This window comes from Dasypus novemcinctus, chromosome 6 (genome assembly GCF_030445035.2).
Source record: "Dasypus novemcinctus isolate mDasNov1 chromosome 6, mDasNov1.1.hap2, whole genome shotgun sequence".
Lineage (NCBI taxonomy): Eukaryota > Metazoa > Chordata > Mammalia > Cingulata > Dasypodidae > Dasypus > Dasypus novemcinctus.
In genome coordinates, this window is record NC_080678.1 from 53,354,145 (window position 1) to 53,373,811 (window position 19,667).

General features: G+C 42.2%; 1 pseudogene; it reads right to left on the minus strand.

The window, feature by feature from the left end:
- Nucleotides 1-1,747: 1,747 nt before the first annotated feature.
- On the minus strand, nt 1,748-18,141 carry LOC101414920 (lysosomal acid lipase/cholesteryl ester hydrolase-like; annotated as a pseudogene).
- Nucleotides 18,142-19,667: the final 1,526 nt, after the last annotated feature.

Consider the following 19,667-nt stretch of genomic DNA (forward strand, 5'->3'; position numbering starts at 1 on the left):
AATGTGTTAATTTGCCTTGGGTGGAAGTAAAAAGCTAATTCATTGCATTTTTAAAATTTCTCTCCTCTTCCCCCCCCCACCTGCCCAGTTGTCTGTTCTCTGTGTCTATTTTGCTGTGTGTTCTTCTTTGTTTGCTTCTGTTGTTGTCAGCAGCATGGAATCTCTGTTACTTTTTTGTTGTTTTGCACCATCTTGCTGCATCAGCTCTTGTGTGTGCAGTGCCATTCTTGGGCAGGCTGAACTTTCTTTTGCACTAGGCAGCTCCCCTTATGGGGAGCACTCCTTGTGTATGGAGCCACCTGCGGTCACCAGTCGGGCTGAAGTGTGGTTTGCTGGCCTGGCGGGGGAGCAGCCGCGGTAGGCCAAGCCGCTGCCCCCATAATAGGGTGGCTGTTCGGACTCACCGCCACCCCTGAAGGGAGCTCGGCATGGGCGCAGAGTGCCCTCGGGTCTCCCCTTCTTGGCAGCCATGCTTCCGCGGCCACCCCTCCTCCCGGATGGCGCCACCCGATGCCTGTGGGGCAGCACCCTTCTTCTTCTTTCTCCCTGCGCAGGCGCAGGGCGGAAAATTCCAGTCTGCCCTTTTCCCCTCCCCTGACAGCAGCAACAGCCAGGCGTGGGCGGAAAAATCCAGTCTGCCCTTTTCCCTTCCCCCGACAGCAGCAACAGCCAGGCGTGGGCGGAAAAATCCAGTCTGCCCTCCACCCCAGCAACAGCAGCCACCAATCCCTAAACCCTGCCCCTTCCCCCAGCAACAGCGACAGCCAATCCCTAACCACCAACCCTCCCCCGTCCAGTACCGCCCACTGACCTTTCGCCGGCAACCAATCAGAACAGGGCGTGGCTTCGACCAATCAGCCTTCCCCAGCCCCTATAAAACTGTTGCCTCTCCCTCAGTAAAGTGGACTTGCGTGTTTACCTTGTCTCCGCGGTAGTTCTTCTGCCGTGCGCCCTCCAGTCCTGAGAGCCCCCGACAAGGGCCTGACCTCCCTTGTCCCCAGTTCGTCGCCTGCTTCTCCAGGCGACCCCTTCGTCGCCTGCTTCTCCGGGCGACCCCTTCGTCACCTGCTTCTCCGGGCGACCCCTTCGTCGCCGGCTTCGCCGGGCGACCCCGTCAGCCGAACCGCGCAACCCCTTGTGAGACCGATCCCTCGTCTGCTGCCGGACCGACCCCTCATCCCAAGTGGGACCGACCCCTCGTCCCAAGCGGGACCGACCCCTCGTCCAGAGCTGGACCGACCCCTTGTCCGCAGCCAGACCCCACCTCTACCGACCGAGCAAGCCGCCGCACCACCCTATGCGGGGATACCCCTGCGTGGCACTGCACTGCTTTCACGAATCAGCACTGCCTGTGGGCCAGCTCCACATGGCTCAAGAAGGCCCCGGGTTTGAACTGCAGACCTCCCATGTGTAGGTGGAGGCCCTAACCAATGGGCCAAGTCTGCTTGCCTACATTGCATTTTAAATTGGAAGGATAAACAGAATGATTATAAGTATCTTTTCACAAAGACTTAAAGAAACAACACTATAGTTGAGACATTAATTCCTTAATCAGCTGGTGAATTTAATTAAACAAAAAACAAAAATAGCTAGTGAGTTTCTAATCCTCATTGGAGAAAATAGGGCATCTTCAAAGTCGCACAATTACCTTGGATCTAAAAAGAAAAAAGACCTGGGAAAGAACTCTACATGTTTTAAGTCTGGCTTTCATATTTCCTCATTAGATGAATAATTCCATTATACAACCTCAAGGGGCATCCAAGCCCCAGATAAAGTCGAGATGCTCCCATTCAGGAATAGTCTTGTGGTACACCAAGCGGGTGATCTGGGTCAGTAAGACATTGACATCTTTGACGTCTGCAAGCATGTCATGTCCCCCATTCCAGACTGCAGTCAGCACCAGCATGTCTTTCACGTTGCAACTCTACAATTTTAAAAATGAAAACTGAGAAAGTTGTTTTTTTTTTAATTTTCAAAATCATAAAGAATAGTCTCCATTAAATATATAGTCAGTTTGATGGGAGAAGATGAGATGAAGTTGAGAAAATCACTATCAGTTTACCTTTCCAATTATCATTAAAAAATATCCAAAAACCCCAAACCCACAGTGAAGGATAAAGACGGATAGTTATTGAGATGCTACCATATGCCACATGGTGCACCATGATGAGGCCGGGTCCCCTGTGAGAGGTGCAGTTCTCCCCACATACCAGATGGCAGGTAGAGGAACCAAGGACTTGGGAAGGTGCTTTGGAGTTATAGCCTCCCATGTTCTCCCTTGGGGATGGAAGGCAGGCTGTAAAAATTCTCTAAACATCAGGTTCCTCATCTGTGCATCAGAGATAATCACACTGATTGTACAGGAGGCAGGGGAAATGCACCATACACTCAGCACTCAAAAATGGTAATTTTACCTGTATGTGGAAAAGGAGGCCTAGGTAATGTAATGTGACCAAGGCCCCAGAGCCAGCAGGTCACAACCCTAGGATGGTCTGATGCTAAGTCCGTGTCTGGAGTATGATGAAATGACACATCACAGTGGAGACTTATATTTACTGCCCACAACAGGGCAGGGAGGAGAGGCCCATCCCAGAACACCCACCACAGGGCTTGTGTTGTTTTGAAATCAAATGAGGAAACACAAACGCATTCCTGTCTAACTCTCCCAAATACTTCCCGTAGTAATGACCCCCATCAGAACCCAGTAACCCAGGCTGGCTTCCTCGATGAGTTTTCTGGGCCCATTTTATTCTGAAGACTTGGAAGACTTTACCTGGTTGTAATGGAAATAATTTTTGGCACTGCTTCCCCAGTCAAAGGCTTGAAATTTTGGGGACTTAACTGCCTGAAAAGAAGACAGTTTGGGAAAAAGTTATTTGATACAGAAGTTTGAGATAACCTCATAGGTTTCCGGACTTAGTCACAGCCTCAGAAATCAATTTTATATAGATAACCACATTTACTCTTTATTTCCAAACTGTAATTTAAAATGAAATAACTTTTTTTTTGGCTTTCCTTTAATAAATGACTGAATTTCTCATAGTATAATGGAGAGTAGCTATAATAGGGCACAGAAAGCAGCTACAAACATATGCTTTGAATTATACTCGATCAAAAGTTGCTTCCACTGGATGAACTTTTGATGATGTTTTCTGCTTAAATTTTAATTGAACTTTTTCAGAGAATAAGAGTTTTACTTGGGTAAGAAAATATATAGAGATACAAAACCATCGTGTGTTCTATATACCCATCCTACTTGTCTAGTATGCTATTTCTTTACATTTCAAGAATGTAACACTTTTTCTTTTTTGAGTACCAGAGCCAGTGTAATCACCAAATTGTACTGCAGGTCAGTCCAACTCCCACCTAGTTGAGGAGACTAAAGCCATGGGATGATATCTTATTTACAATTTTAATGTATGCATATTTACAAAAGCTGAAATAAAACTATTAATGAAAAGTCACTTATTTTTAAAATTTGGAATAATGCAAAGCCATAGTTCCCCCAGACCATCAGGTTAAAAATATGTCAAGAATTAAATCCATAACTGGCATTCCTAATGAATTGGAAACTATGTGTGACCTTTGGCCACATGGTGGCACATTAACTGTACAAAGAGAGTCAACCTTGCTTTTGATCTATGTGAAGTTATAGTCCTCATCAATTGTATAAAATTCTACTGTTTGATATAATAAAAGGTTGTGTGAGATCAGGTACCACAGAGGATTGCTGAAAGAGAAGTTTTAGAACCTGCTCTTGTCATTTCAAGTGGCAGATATTAAATATATGTGGCATATTTAACAAGCAGAACAAAATACGGATTTACAGCACCTCTTAGTGTACCTGTTCCCTCTCCAATTGTCAGTGAAAATATCTCAATGTGAGCTGTTCTTCTGCTGTGCTCAGATGTGAATTTACCACTTGATCAAATCCTGTCTTTCAGCATTTATATAAAGCTGAGTATGAATGTAAAGGAAAAACTTGACCATAACTCAGGCTAAACTCCTAAACTTGAATTTTGTACTGAGGGTCACTTTGGGACTTCAAAAACTATTCACTTGAAAAGGCACCTAAGAAGGAGGGAAATATGGATATGGAAAAGCTCATTTCTAGCAACAAAAATATAGGAATAAGTTAAAGTTAATAGGTAGTTGTTTAATTACATTATGTTACAACAATATGCACGGTGTGTCATGCAAAAAGTAGTAAATATAAATATGAATAGAAACAGAAAACTGTTTCTAAAGAATGTTTATAAATAATATTAAGTGGAAAAATGTCAGAAATTGAAACAGAATAGGTACATGGTTACACTTATGTAATAACCTTACGTGGCTGAAGAGCAGGAGGAAATAATTGCAATATGAGGATATACAGTTTTAAAGTGGTATTTGAAAAGTTTTTTTAAGTCTCAAATGCTAATAAAAATGTAAATAGGCTCAACTTTTCTATACTACTATTGTTGTAGAGAAATCAGGTATGCTCAGTATTGAAGGCCAGGACAGGAGAACACCGAGAAGGAAGTTGGTTTATTTCAACCGGCCGGGCTCGGCGGACTCTTGTCCTAATAAAAAACCAAGCCCTGAATAGCCTTTTTTGGACCCTTTTATATGAGGAAATAGGATTAGGGAGACAAATGGTGGTTGTATGCAAACAGCCTTTTGGATAGTTACTTCAGTGTTATATCTGTATATCAGATAGGTTATTTCCTCCAGGTAAGTTTTATTTAACACATTTTCTCCATATTCCAAGCCAGCTTCCATTTAACATATCTTCCACCTTCCATCTGGATGCAACCTTGAATACACATTCAGTCTTACATCCTTTCTGAGCATTCAAAGACAGTAGGGCCTATATTACTTATTTGGATTTTTAGGTACTAGGTACACTTGGAAACAACTTTGAATTTATGCACAGGCTATATCACTATATGTTTCAAAGTCTTAAAAATAGGCGAACACTGGGACGCAGCTGTGGCTCAATTAGTTGGGCTCCCTTCTAACATATGGGAGTCCCTGGGTTTGTGTCCTGGGGCCTCCTTGTGAAGGCAGGCTTGCCCGCATGCCACAGAGTGCTGCCCAGCCAGCAAGGGCCATGGAGAGCTGAATCAGCAAGGTGAAACAATGAAAAGGGAGACAAGAAAAAACACAGAAGAGTGCCCAGCCAATGAACACAGAGACAGACAACAAGCAAGCCACAGTGGTGGGGGGAATAAATAAATAAATACAGACACATAAGAATGCACAAGAATGGACACAGCAGACAGCAAACAAAAAGTCACAAAGGGGGGGGGGATAAAAACAAATAGGCCAACTCTCTGATCACTATGTGTTCTTCTTCAAGTGTATCCTGAGAAAAAAATCTGCCTAATGTATAAAGACATATTATAGTACAATTAACACAGTTTATCTTCCAGGATAGTGTGCTATTGCAAAAAGACTATAATGAGGAAGAGATGGTGGGGAGTAGTGAGGAGAAGGATGGGGAGATGGAAGAAGAAGAGGAGGAGAAAAAAATTCATGCAATGGAAAACTTTATCTGCCCTGGGAATATTTTTAAAATTTAGTATTGACCTGGACATTCTCACCCCCCAGTGTCTATTCTTGCCTTCCTGCTTCAGTACTAGAACCCCTCATGCATTCACTGAACACCTGGCCACCCAGGTAGAAAGCACACCTCCCAGCCCCCCTCACAACTAGGCATGACCATTTGGCTCACTTTGTTTTTTTTAAGATTTATTTATTTTATTTTATTTCTTCCCCCCACCCCAGTTGTCTGTTCTCTGTGTCTATTTTGCTGCTTGTTCTTTCTTTATCCACTTCTGTTGTTGTCAGCAGCACAGGAAACTGTGTTTCTGTTTTTGTTGCATCATCTTGTTGTGTCAGCTCTCCGTATGTGCGGCTCCATTCCTGGGCAGGCTGCACTTTCTTTCATGCTGGGCGGCTCTCCTTATGGGGTGCACTATTTGTGGGTGGGGCTCCCCAATGCAGGGGACACCCCAGCGTGGCAAGGCACTCCCTGCATGCACCAGCACTGTGCATGGGTCTGGCTCACTTCTTTTTTTTTTTTTTTTTTTTAATTTTTTTATTTTTTATTGACTTTGTAATAATATTACATTAAAAATATATATGTGAGGTCCCATTCAACCCCACCCCCCCACCCCCCTCTCCCCCCCCCCCAACAACACTCGTTCCCATCATCATGACACATCCATTGGATTTGGTAAGTACATCTTTGGGCACCTCTGCACCTCATATACATTGGTTCACATCATGGCCCATACTCTCCTCTATTCCATCAAGTGGGCCCTGTGAGGATTTACAATGTCCGGTGATTACCTCTGAAGCACCATCCAGGGCAGCTCCATGTCCCGAAGACGCCTCCACCTCTCATCTCTTCCTGCCTTTCCCCATACCCTTTGTCCATTATGTCCACTTTTCCCAATCCAATGCCACCTCTTCTATGTGGACATTGGATTGGTTGTGTCCATTGCACCTCTATGTCAAGAGGAGGGTCGGGTCTGGCTCACTTCTGAGCTATCTCCTAAACATCAAGCCCCTCGCCCTTCCTTGCTCCCCACTTCCTGTGGGCTGGAACAGACATGGAGATGACCCAGCTTCACCCAGGCAGAGGAGGACAGCACCCAGTGGTGGCAGAGCTACAGGGTGGTGTACACTGGTCCCTGAATGACTGTGGTGCACACCCACACCCCTCCACCCCCAGCCCAGACCACTGATCTCTGTATTAAGAGAAAGAAAGAAATTTCTTCAGGGGCTGTATTTTTGTGTCTCTGATACAGCAACTCAGCATGTATCTAACAAATACAGTTATTTCATTTAATAAAAAGGAATGTTACAGAAAGTGTGGGTCATAGGATCCTACTTTAGTAATGGGAATGATTCTACCAAACAATTGTAAGATTATACCAAAATACTACACTACTACCCCTGGGTGGTACACACAAAGGTGGTTTTTCTTCTTTGCACTCATGTATTTTCAAAAAGATCATAATGTGCATACATTACATTAAATGTCCATTTTACAATGCTTTAAGGAATATTTCTTAGTAAGTCTTTGTTTTTTTTTTTAAACATTAGCTTGTAAATAATGGAATACACCAGAGTCACCTGGGGGCACTTATTAAAAATGCAGATCCCAGGGACACACCCCCTTGGAATTCTGAGTTTCAACAGATCTTGAGGAGGGGCCAAGAATCTGCATTTTCACCTGCACCTGAAGTATTTCTGACCAACAATAAAGATGTACTAGTACCAGCCTTCACACAGGAATGAGCACTTGGGCTTTGGGCAGGGCTCCAAGAGGGCCAGAGAGAGAAACGAGAGTCTCAGCTCTGGGGCTCTTTGGAATTTGTCAGGCTCTAACAAGAATAACATTTGTAAACTAAATTTAACAGCCAAGTAAAGATCTAGGTTTTGGAAATGAATAACTGAATGTTAATTAATCAAGCAAAAAGCAAACTTTTGAATGTACTGTGAATAAAATAGCCTTTGAGGGCACTTCCCAACTCATACCACAGGAACATCCAAAACCCACACCTGACTTGGGGCTCTCAGCGGCCAGCACCCAGGCCCCACCCACCTGCAGCAGCAGCTCCTAGCAGGCATGGGGGCTGCCTCTTGGAGCAGCCTGACCAAGGGGTCCCTGACAGGCAAGGTGGCAGCCTCTGGCCAATGGCCCAGAGGAGGCGGGATCAAGGAAAGGATCCTGTGATGTCACTCTGCTGAGCAGCTATTTTACTGACAAAGAGATGACACAGAAGGCACAAGGGTCAAGGGCAAGGCTGCCTTCTGCAGGGAGTCTGGGCTTTGGAAACAGTTTTGAAAGAAATTCTAAAGTAAATAGACCCTAAAGTCACAATGTCACAAGTGGAACAGAGAGCAATGCTGGGGAACTCAGCCTGCAGCCCTGACTCCAGTCAGCTGCACATAAAAGGGGCCAGAACAAGAGCAGGGCTCCTGAAAGCTAGGGGGTGGTCATGGGTACTTTGACAAGGACCTAAGAATTGGGCACTTGCCAAGGTCACTGAGCTAGAACATAGTCCAGCTTGCACGTTCAGTCAGCTAAGTCACCCTGCATGCATCCTTAGGAGAGCACTAACTGCTGAGGCAACAGAATTTCACCCTTTCTGGCAAAAAGTCCTTTAGGGAAGAGAGGGGAAAGGTTCAGAAAAGGTAGAGGAAAAATGATTAAAAAAAAGAGAGAGAAATAAAATATCACAACCGCACATACACACAAAGATAGGAGAATTTGGGTGGTAGGTCTAGAAAGAAAACAAGTGACTGTAAACAGACATGTGACTAGGAGAAAAGCAGGAGCTAGAATGAATGCATGAATGTGAGGATTTTTGAAGGGTCCAGGACACCTTAAAAGGTGAAAGTGTGCTGTGCAGCATGTACTGCACTACTTTCCATTGCAGGTGCCCCTGGGCTAAACCTCAGCAATCTGTCACTGACTCACTGACATCTAAAGTGCAGCCGACCTTCATGACAAGGAGCTGAAGCCTCACACAGGCCTTTCTGACTCCTGAGTCCCAGGGAGATGCTAAGAACAGGACTCCCAGGGGACGATATTTCTGAGATCACTGAGTTGACTAATGTGCTTTCACATGGCAAAGGTTCCCCAGTACGATGAAGCAGAAGAAGCTATTGGGCAGCTGTTAGCTCATTTCTTAAAATACAGAATCTCACTGCTTAGCAACCAAAGGGAGGGACAACTGATAGTGTGATAATAATAGGCTTAAGTTGTCTGTCTATTGATCTTCCAGGCATATTATGTATATAGGTTAATACTGAAATAGAAGCTTCTATCTCCAAAGCTGCTCTAAAATCATGTTTTATGAAGCACCATGGAAATAAAATAAATCTGAGACTCAGTGAATAGCAGAACATCGAAGAGAAAGGAAGGGAAAAGAAATGAGTCAACACAATTACTGTTTGGTGAAACTGCAGCATGGTGTGATATGCTCCAGAGAGGACAGCAAAAGCCAGACTAACTCAATGAGGAATCCAGGACTCTGGGGAAGGAAATCAGCTCATATTTGTAAGCAGATTGTTCTTCTACTTCTAAAACATTTGCAGAGAGGTACTGCATGGAATGCACAGACCATTCTAGCAATAATGCTACACAAACCCCAACTTTGCTCCTGGAATACCTACCTGACTCCAATGTAACATGTTTTGCACAGAAGTTGCAGCAGGAGAGTGTATTGTATATACAGCCACTCTAGAGTGCAAAGTAAACATGTTGAAATATGGGGGAACACAACATGAAGGTAACATCAATAATACACATATAGTATCCTTTAAAACTAAAAAATACAGACTCGTAAACTCAAATATATGAGAGATTATGGGCGGGAAAAAATTTCTTGTTTATAAATAAGTCCTATAAAATATGTACAACACACGCACACAGAGTATATAGGAAGGAAATGAAAGGCAACTGCATGGTAATTGTACAGCCTAATTGGTTGTGATTAGAGGGTTTTTTTTTCCTTCTTCATGCTTCTCTGAATTTCAATATTTGAATACAAATGTCACCTTAATTTTATCAGCAGAAAAAATGAAAAAATGATTATTATTTTTAAAAATCTCTGCCATCTTCACTCCAGAATTTTAAAACCTGTTTTCAAAAATACAACATTACAAAATACAAATATATTTAGGAACACAAGTATATGCTGGCCAAAGGTTTACATGTTATAAAACAAATACACATGCACATATACACATATGTGCATATATATGGAAACAAGCATTGAAATTTAAACACACAGTAACATTTTAAAAGAAACAAATCACTAGAATATCAGAAATTAACTTGTTACAAATCTTCTCATTCAATATTTCCATATTGATACAACATAGGAAGGTGATAACTGCCTGCCTGATGACCACAGCAAAGAGCATTCTAGGCACCTACTGAAATTACTCTCCCATCCTCTGAAATGAGAAACACTTTGGAGCACTAATGAGGTCATTCCTGCCTCACTTACATCATCTAATCCAAATACATTCACAGACAAAAAAAGATGTTGAAAGCTTAAAGGAGTCTTACTATAAACATACATATCATATTTAAATTTTTCTCATTAAATCCACTCAGAACAAAAAGAATTCCACAAATCTCCTTCAGAATGACATGGGTACAAATATGAGTACTAAGCCACTTCAAAAATGCACTCTGGGGAAGAAATTCTTTGACTCCAAATAAATCCTATGAAAGAGAAACATACCCAAGAATATATTCAGTATTTCTTTCTAGTACAAAGGTTTCCATGACCCACCTTAGAAGCAGAGACCAGAGGCAAGGATATCCATGGATGAACTCAGGAGTAAAATGACAACCATGGAGATTCAAATAGGATACTGATGCCATAAGTTTACTAAGGCAAAATCTGATAATCTACCTCAATGTTACAGACATGTGCCTAAATTCTCAAAATGAAGGAAAGGAGGCAGAAAATCTACTCATTTTACAGCTGCCTTCTATAGTGAGAAAGGGCCTTAATGCTCACTCATCCCAGAGCCAGCCCCAGACAGTTTTCACCTGACTGTGATGGACTGATCTTGACTTCTGAGAAAGACTTGAGGCTGTGATTGATTAGCAATTTCTACTGAGGGTACATCCACCTAGTCCAATCTGGGGTCATGAGCTAAATCTGGCCCCCTACCTGTTTTTGACAATAAAGTTTAATTGGAACACAGACACACTTATGTATCTATGTATTGGTCCTCGCTACTTTCACACTACAACAGCAGAATTGAGTCATGGCAACAACATACATATGGCCCATGAAGCTGAAAATATTTACTGTATTTACTCTCTGGCCAGTTACAAAAAGAAATTGTCACCACCTGGTCGACATCATTACTGACCACTGGACACTGAACCTGTGCTCAAGTAGGTCCAGTGTAAATATTATGCCCCCAAGGTAGACCTCCCCACGCAAGTAGGAAACAAATCTACCTTATATTGAACCCAAACCCACTTATAATTTACACTCTTGCTCATTCCTACCCACTTAACAGTCAAGCAGGAGTGAGAATTCAAATGCCTAAAAGGCAGCATATAAATATTGTAGTAAAACTTTGAAGGGGAAATGCCACCTGCCTCAGTGTTTACAACTAGGGACTGTAGACAACTGTGGAGAACTGGAAAGCTTGTGCTCCATCTCAAGGGTACAACTGCAGCAGGCTCTGTCCTGTCTGGAGATAGGACTATGGGCCCCGTGGTGCACAGCTTCTTCCTCTCCCCCCAAAATAATCAGCTATCAAGATTTTAATGTTAAATACTCCACTTTTTAAATGGTGGAATTTAAATTTAAAACATGTTACAGACCATATTCAACCCTTCTCCAGGCAAATTTGACCCATGGAAACACAAGCTTGTGATTTCTGTGAAATCTGTCTTCTATAAGACAATCCATCTAAATCTAAAGACCAACACCACGTCCCTTTCATTTTCCTTTTTTCCAGGCTTATTACTCTAGAACTAGCTGGGGAGATGGAGGAAGGAAATTTGGCATGCAGAGGTCAAGTGACATGAAAAGGCATTTTTATGAATTCTTGCTTTGAGACTACATAATGGTAACATGTGCCAAAAGAATGTTTGTGAGGCTCTCTGTTAAAACAAATAGAAAGAAAGAAAAAAGAACACCAAGCATGGGAAGCAGATTTGGCCTAACAGGTAGTGTGTCCACCTACCACATGGGAGGTCCAAGATTCAAATCCTGGGCCTCCTTGACCCCTGTGATGAGCTGGCCCACGTGCAGTGCTGATGTGCGCAAGGAGTGCCGTGCCATGCAGGGGTGTCCCCCATATAGGGGAGCCCCACATGCAAGGACTGCACCCCACAAAGAGAGCTGCCCAGCATGAAAAAAAAGCAGCCTTCCCAGGAATGGCACCACAAACACAGAGAGCTGACAGAGCAAGGTGGCACAACAAAAAGGGACACAGATTCTGGGTGCTCCTTACAAGAATATAAGCGGACACAGAAAAACACACAGTGAATGGACACAGAGAACAGACAACTTGGGGGGGTGGGGAAGGGGACAGAAATAATAATAATAATAATAATAATGAACAGCAAGCAAACAAGTTAATTGGATGACCCATCGATGAATCATAATAACTTGTTTTCCTTTGACTGACTTGGGATGTGAGGTTGGCCTTGTACTTCAGAACCACTATCCAGCACTAAATGTGATAAACTCCACAAAATTACCCTGAAGGACAGAATATACGCACAAAGTAAAATTCAATTATGTACATACAGATCTACACATACCAGTTTGATTTCTTTATAATTTTTGTTTTGAGAAAGAATTAGAAGTAAATTTTAACATTCACAGAAGTAACGTGCACTTGTCAGAGCAGCTAATTCAAAGGTTTTAAGAATATTTGACAACTCACTTTGTCAATGTTCTGTGACACTCCAAAAGTCATCTGGAAGAGATGATCCCCAATCCAGGCTCTTTTGCCAACATTGGAATCTACAGGATGATTTGTGAAGGACACACAACCCCACACCCCACTGCAGATTTAACAACACACTTTCTCCAATTTAGAGAGAGAAAGAAGGGGGAGAACAAGTTTGTATTTTTACACACTACTAATTGACAGTCTCAGGAACTGAGGTACTCGGGAATTTTTATTTTTATGAAGACCCCTCAGAATGGAGAAATGGGGTGCTCATAACCTGCTGATCATGGATGAAATTGGTAGAGCCACTCTGAAAGGCACATGTATTTAAGAAAAACCATTGTATTAGTCTGACAAAGAGGTGCTGACACAAAATACCAGAAATCTGCTGACCTTTATAAAGGGTATTTATTTGGGGTAGGAGCTTACATATACCAACCCATAAAGCATAAGATACTTTCTTCACCAAAGTCTATTTGTGTGTCTTCGAGCAAGATGGTTGCCGATGACTGCCAGGTATCAGGCTTCCTGGTTCCTCTCTTCCCAGGTCTTGCTTTTCTCCAAGCTCAGGGTTTTTCTCTTCCCAGGGCTTGCTTCTCTTTCCTCTGTGTGCTTACTTCCTGGGGCTCCAACTTAAGATTTCAGCATCAACCTCCAGCATCAAAACTCCAACACCAAAAATCTTCTAACATCAAAAAGCTCCAGCTCGGACCTTTGTCATGCCCCTTTAATCTGTGATTCTCCACCCTTCCCTGTGAGGGGACTCATTACCCTACTGATGTGGCCCAATCAAAGCCCTTATGATAATTTAATCATGCCCAGGTACAAAACAATGTATAAACATAATCCAATATCTGTTTATGGAATTCATAACTATATCAACTGCTACCACCATGAAGAGAAAAACCTTTCTGTTATACTGACAAGAAAATGAAGAGGAGGAAGGACTACATTTCCCACCACTGGCCAATTCTTCAAATCTGAAAAGGAAGTTTCTGGGTAGTGGGAGGGGTGATCAATGTACCTTGAGGAGAAAATCTGGAAATTTTCCTAATATGATTAAAGGGTTAGTGCTAAATTTGACTGAAGCCACAGGAGCCAGGGCAAAAAATATTTTAATCCTTTTGGCCAGCCAAGGCATCCATGAAAATGCTATAAAACCTATGGAAACAAAAGAAAGAAAATATGAATTCCATGTTGGGAAACTGTTGGAAAAGGCAAGGGCTGCCCTTTTGTGTCATGCTCTAGAGAATGGGTGAGAACCAGGCCAGGAATGCTGCAATCAGGGAGCAAAACACTTGAAATGGAGCCCATTTGAATTTCTACATGCAAAAACACTAAGATTAAACATGTAAAACAAATATTTTTAAAGGGCTTATTCCAAATCTTAACCTAGATTTGCACGGAAAGAAATCCAGATTGCCTAAAGGAGATGACATTCCCTGTTCCTTGAGCAATTTGAACCTTGCCATGTAAAGACTGTCTCCAACAGCTCCACCTGACCATCTTCCTCCCCCACTCCCCCTTCCTTCCATCCCTAAGGACTAGCAGGCCCTTCAGTTACATAATAACTTAAAAAGGAACTCATGCACATTTAGAATCTGTAGCTTTAAAATATTTCTTAGCTTCCTTTCAGGCCACTTCCAGCCTTAAACTAGACCCTAGAATGTCACCTGACAAAGAAGTGGGGCAAAGGACACAAGTAGATAGGTCAAAGAAGAGAGCATAACTCCATTCCTAAGAAATGCAAATATATTCAAGTTCCTTTTTGGTTTTAGCCTCCCATATTAACAAAGCGTGTTTGGTGGTGGTGAGAGTGAGGCAATTTAACTATACATACCAAGACACTGAAAAGCATTTGTACTTGCAGTATAGTAATTCCTCTAGAACTTATTCTAAGGAGATCATGTAACATGACCACAAAGCTGTTACACACAGTAAACATTCTAAATATGCAAACAGAAAATGGAGAATTAAACAAATTATGGTGCAGGTCTTGTTAAAAGTTTTGGGTTCTGATGCTCTCATATTAGAATTTGTTGATAGAAATCTTGGTAATTTTATTTTCTTTAAAATTTGCTTTCTTTAAATCAATATATTAATTTATAATCACTGTAAATAAAACATGCATGTAAATTTTAAAACCATTTTTAAATAATGGAAGTTTAACCTGGCAATCTTTCAGCTAGTTTGGCTCCATTAACTTTATAGGTCAATTTATTGTATATATTTTTTTAAATTTGTGAACTTATAAAACTTCTTGTTTTCCACCTTCCAACATTCCTATATATTGCTTAAGTAGTAAAATTCATAACATATAATAGGCTCATCCAATTTCAGCGGAGCCATACACAATGTTTATCCATTTTTATTATAATCTGAATTTCTAGAGAAAACCAAATATTATCAAAACTCCTTGCCCTATCTGTTATTTCTGTTTGGCATAAAAACAAAAACAACAAACAAACTTGTATGTGAACTGACATTATTTCTTTATATTTTACTTTTAAGAACAAATGCAGGGAAGCAGATGTGGCTCAACTGATAGAGCATTCACCTACCATATATGAGGTCCAGGATTTGAAACCAGGGCCTCATGGCCCATGTGGTGAGCTGGCCCATGGGCAGTGCTGCCACACACAAGGAATGCCATGCCATGCAAGGATGCCCCCAAATAGGGGTGTCCCATGCACAATGGCCAGCATGAAAATAGTGCAGCCTGCCCAAGAATTGAGCCACACACACACAGAGCTGACACAGGAAGATGACACAACAAAAAGGGAGACACAGATTTCTGGTGCTGCTGAGAAGGCACAAGTGGACAGAGAAGAACACACAGCGAATGGACACAAGAGAGCAGACAGTGGGGGTGGGGTGGGGGAGGAGTGAAGTGGAGAGAAATAAATAAAAATAAATCTTTAAAGAAAAACAAATGCAAGCTCTGCAAAAAACAAAATCAGACATTATGTAAACTTTCCACCTTTATTACATACCTACAGTGGTGCCTTGGGAATGAACTACATAATACAATTTTTCTTGGCCAGTTTTATTTAAAATGTAGTTAAGTGAAGTTGGTAGGTCATAATTTGCCATCTCATCATAACTACAATCTAAAAAGGAACTGATTCACTGAACTATTACACACAAATAGAGCAGCCTACAAACAATACCAGCATATACATAAAGACTAATCACAAACTGAACACATCTGGACAAACCAGGACTGAGCGGAGGAAGCAGAACATTACCAGAAGGCCAGAAGATTGCTTTAGCCCACTTCCTATCATGCTTCCCAAAGGTAACTATTATCCTAATTTTTCACACAAAATATAGTTTTATCATTCTTGGAAATTTTATATGAATGGAATTACACAGGATGTATTCTTCTGTATCTGACTTCAACCATGTCATATAATTATAGGTTGTTATTTTTCATTCCAATGTGAGAATATACCACATTTTAATTTTCCAGTCCATTGTTGATGGGCATTTGGGTAATTTCCAGTTTTTCACTATTGTGAACATTGCTACATGAAGCATATTCCTGTTGTGTCTTTAGGTAAAAGCTCTCATGCTTGTGTTTCAAGTCCTTGGCAAGCACAGTTTGACTGATGGGAAGCAAGCCTGGAGGAGACCATAGAGCTTCCTTCTCTAATGCCTGGTCCTGGGCACAGGACTCAGAAGCCCTGCAAGTGAGTAGTGCACACACGTGTGTGATCTTCACTAGGGATGGAAAAACCGGTAGTTCATGAGCATTTATGATGGACCAGACTCTGTGCCAGATGCTTCTCATGTATTTTCTGTAACTTCCCAATTACCTTATGAGGTAGGTGTTTATTATCCCCATCATCAGGTAAGGAAACTGAAGCACAGAGGACCTAGGTAATGTGTCCAATGTCATACAGCTATTAATTTCTAGAGCCAGAAGTAAGAGAAAGAAGAGAATTTCAGAGGAGAGAATTTCTGGCAAGAAGAAAAATGAACATTTGGAACACATGTTTATGGAGGAAGGGGAAGGAGAAGGGATAAAATTTGCCCAGCAGCCTCCAAACCAGCAGGAATGACAAAATGGCTCAAGAATTCCTAACTCCTGAAAAATTCAAATGCCTGTGATGTAATTATTTATCTATAATGTCCTTTACTGCTTTTTATTCAATTAAGGAGGTGTAAAACCTTTCACAAGACATCATTTTCCCATCTCCTATGACCTCAAAGTCCCACTCTATCTGCCATCATTGCTGAAATCTCCACACATTTGCACTAAGGGCAGTAAGGAAAGAGGTCCATGTTGTAATCAACTCAAATATACCTGAAAGCCCAAAATTCACTCTAACTGAAAGGGTCTTGTGTTTCCAAGACCAGGTGTTTCCTGGGCTGTTCCCCATCCACACATCAAAACCAGCCTCTGCGAGAATGAAGCCCAGGCTGCTGTTGGCAAAGTTAGAGACCCAGATGCTGAAATCTGCAAGGAGGCCATGCTGCAGAAACACAACTGGCTTGGGACCTGAAAGACACTCACACTTAACAGTTAGCAGCACCAAGCTTCAAAGCAAATGTGATATACCTGTAAATGGATAATTTGTAAAAGATTCCACAAATAATTAAAGAAAAACAAATTATACTGTTGAGATAGCAATGTACATCTACATAACATTAGTAAGAATGTTTTTAAACAGTGATGGCAGGGTGGCAGCAAAACTAGACTATTTTTACATGCCTAGAAGAAAGACACATTGGCTTATTAACTTTGTAATATATTTTTAAGAACTTATAAATAAATGATGTCCATAATTTGATTCAGTAGTTGCATTTCTCACAACGTATCCTGGAGAATAAACCAAAAGAAAAAAAGCAAAAGTTCATAAATATTAATTCACTTGAATATTCATATACATACATGTATATGTGAATTTATTTTCTTCTCACCTGTCCCTGGGACTCTGTGACATGGTGGAAGTAACACAGACTGGGGAGCTGAGAAACCCCATTTCATCCAGAAGAAAAGGGCCCTTGGCATGAAGGAGGTGCAGTGGATATAACCCGCTGCACTTTAGAAGTGCTGATCCTATTAAGCATCATGTGCCATCCACAAAGAAAATATTAAATCCTGGGGTAGAAAATCAGTGAGAATTTGGCACTAATTGCTTGATTGCATGAAGGCAAGAAAGTGCTGAAGAGATGAGGGTATGGGAAACAGGCCTCCCTCCTGCCTGCCAGTTCTCTCACTGCTCCCAGCAGGGTCTGAAGGAAGGCAAAACATAGCTCTTGCACATCCTAAAACCCACCAAGGATTTAAGTATTTGCTGGCAGAAGAAAATCTCTGTGGGTGGGTTATGGCCTCTGCATTCACATCTTCTAGTCCTGGATTCTTAACAATTTTTGTTCCATGGACCCCTTGGCCAGTCAGGTGAAATGAACACTGCTGTAATTTATCCACTGTACACATTCATAAGTGAAGGAAAATGCTAGATTTCATTTAGATGCTCAAAAAATAAATTGAAGAAGTTGATGTATTTTTTCAGTTCAAATTCATGGAACCCTGGTTAAGAATCCATGTTCTGGGAGAGGAGGCAAGATGGTCGCTGAGTGAACTTGCCTTGGTGGTCTGTCCCGGGAGGAGATGGCTGGGCGCAGCTGCAGGTTCTCCAGGTCGGGGCAGGTTTTCAGGATTTTTGCAGGGCAGAGGTGCCTGGACATCGATTGGGTGGAGGGGAGACGGAGAGGATTGGTCTGGTGGATATAATTTGGGTTCTATTGCCCGCAGGTGAGACTCGCGCACAGGCTCCTCCCTGTTGGGGGTGGGGGGAACCCCGGTCCTGCCCTGCGGCTCCACTTTTGGATGGGTCTGAGGTGCTGAGGAGTTCATGAGTTCTGGGTGAGCTGTTGGCGGGTTGATGCGGCGGATTGCCTTTGCGGATCGATTTGGGAAGATAGACGGTGTTTTGTTGTGAAGCGGGAGAAACTTTGGATTGCAAATACAAACAATAGTGCTTCCGCCTGAAGCCCCACCCCCAAAAGCCCGGCAGCCGAGCTCCAACCCAAATAGGCTGTAGGCAATAAAGAGACGTAAATGGAAAATTGTTTTAGGCTGCGGTAAGGGAGGGGGACACGTCTGGAAGCCGATTAGGGAATATTCTGCGAAGCTTGGGAATTCCGGTTTTGGAATCTGTTTTTGGTGTCACAGGCCAGGCTTCGGATCTGTACTAGTGAAGTGGCTGTGGTGTAGAGGCACCCTCTAGTGGCAGTGGTTTGGAATCACAGGACGGGAGCTGTCCAAAAGCTGAAGTGAGATATACTAATATTAATGAGCCCAGCTAAGTAAGGGAATTGCAGGGTTCAGTCATAATATAGAGTTTGTGGATCTGACTTCCCCCATAGGGCTGGCACCCAGCTGTGAGGATCCCTGAGGGCTGTGTTACACTGCGGGGCTCCCAGGCTTCCTGTTGACCAGATTGGAGGTTGCCAGGCCTGAATTCCCTAAACTCTGGTGGCCCACACCGCAGAGACTCACACCTCTTGAGTCCTCAATATCTCAGAATTTCCATCCCTGAATCCATCACGCACTGAGGTCCATCTGAGGTTCTTAAATGCCCTAGCCTTCAATGTTGGCGTTTTTTTCTTTATTGTTTCATTTTGTTTTGTTTTTATTTTCATTTTGACTTATTCTTTACTTTTTTCAATTCCCTGATTGCTAACACCACATTATTCCCTAGTCTTCTCTCACAGCGTATCCCCCAAAGTCTTTTTTTACTCAGTTATTTAAGGTTTTTTTTTTTTTGTGGTAGGTGCTGTGTAGTGGGTGTTTTAATTCTGGTTCGTGTATATCTGTTTTTTTTTTTTTTCTTTCCCCTACCTGTTCCCCACCCTTTGCCCACCGTCTTTTCCTTTCTTCCTCTCGTCCCTTCCCCCCTTTTTCTTTTTTTCTTTTTTCTTTTTTTCTGTTGTCTCTCTCCCTCTTATCCCTCATATTCTACTTAGTTTATTTTAACTCAATTATACAATAGGTGCGGCAGGAAACACCTCACATTCGCTGGGTTTTCTCATCCTCCACTGCCTCATTTCTGTGTGAACTGATTTAGACTACCTACACTATCCTCTTTCCCCTACATCTTGATATCCGCCACCATCTACTGTCTCTCCTATATTCCACCTCCCACCTCCCTTTCTTTGATCCACGAAGGGTCTAAGTCTTAATTCCTAATACCTTTGCTTTGTTTTCTGTC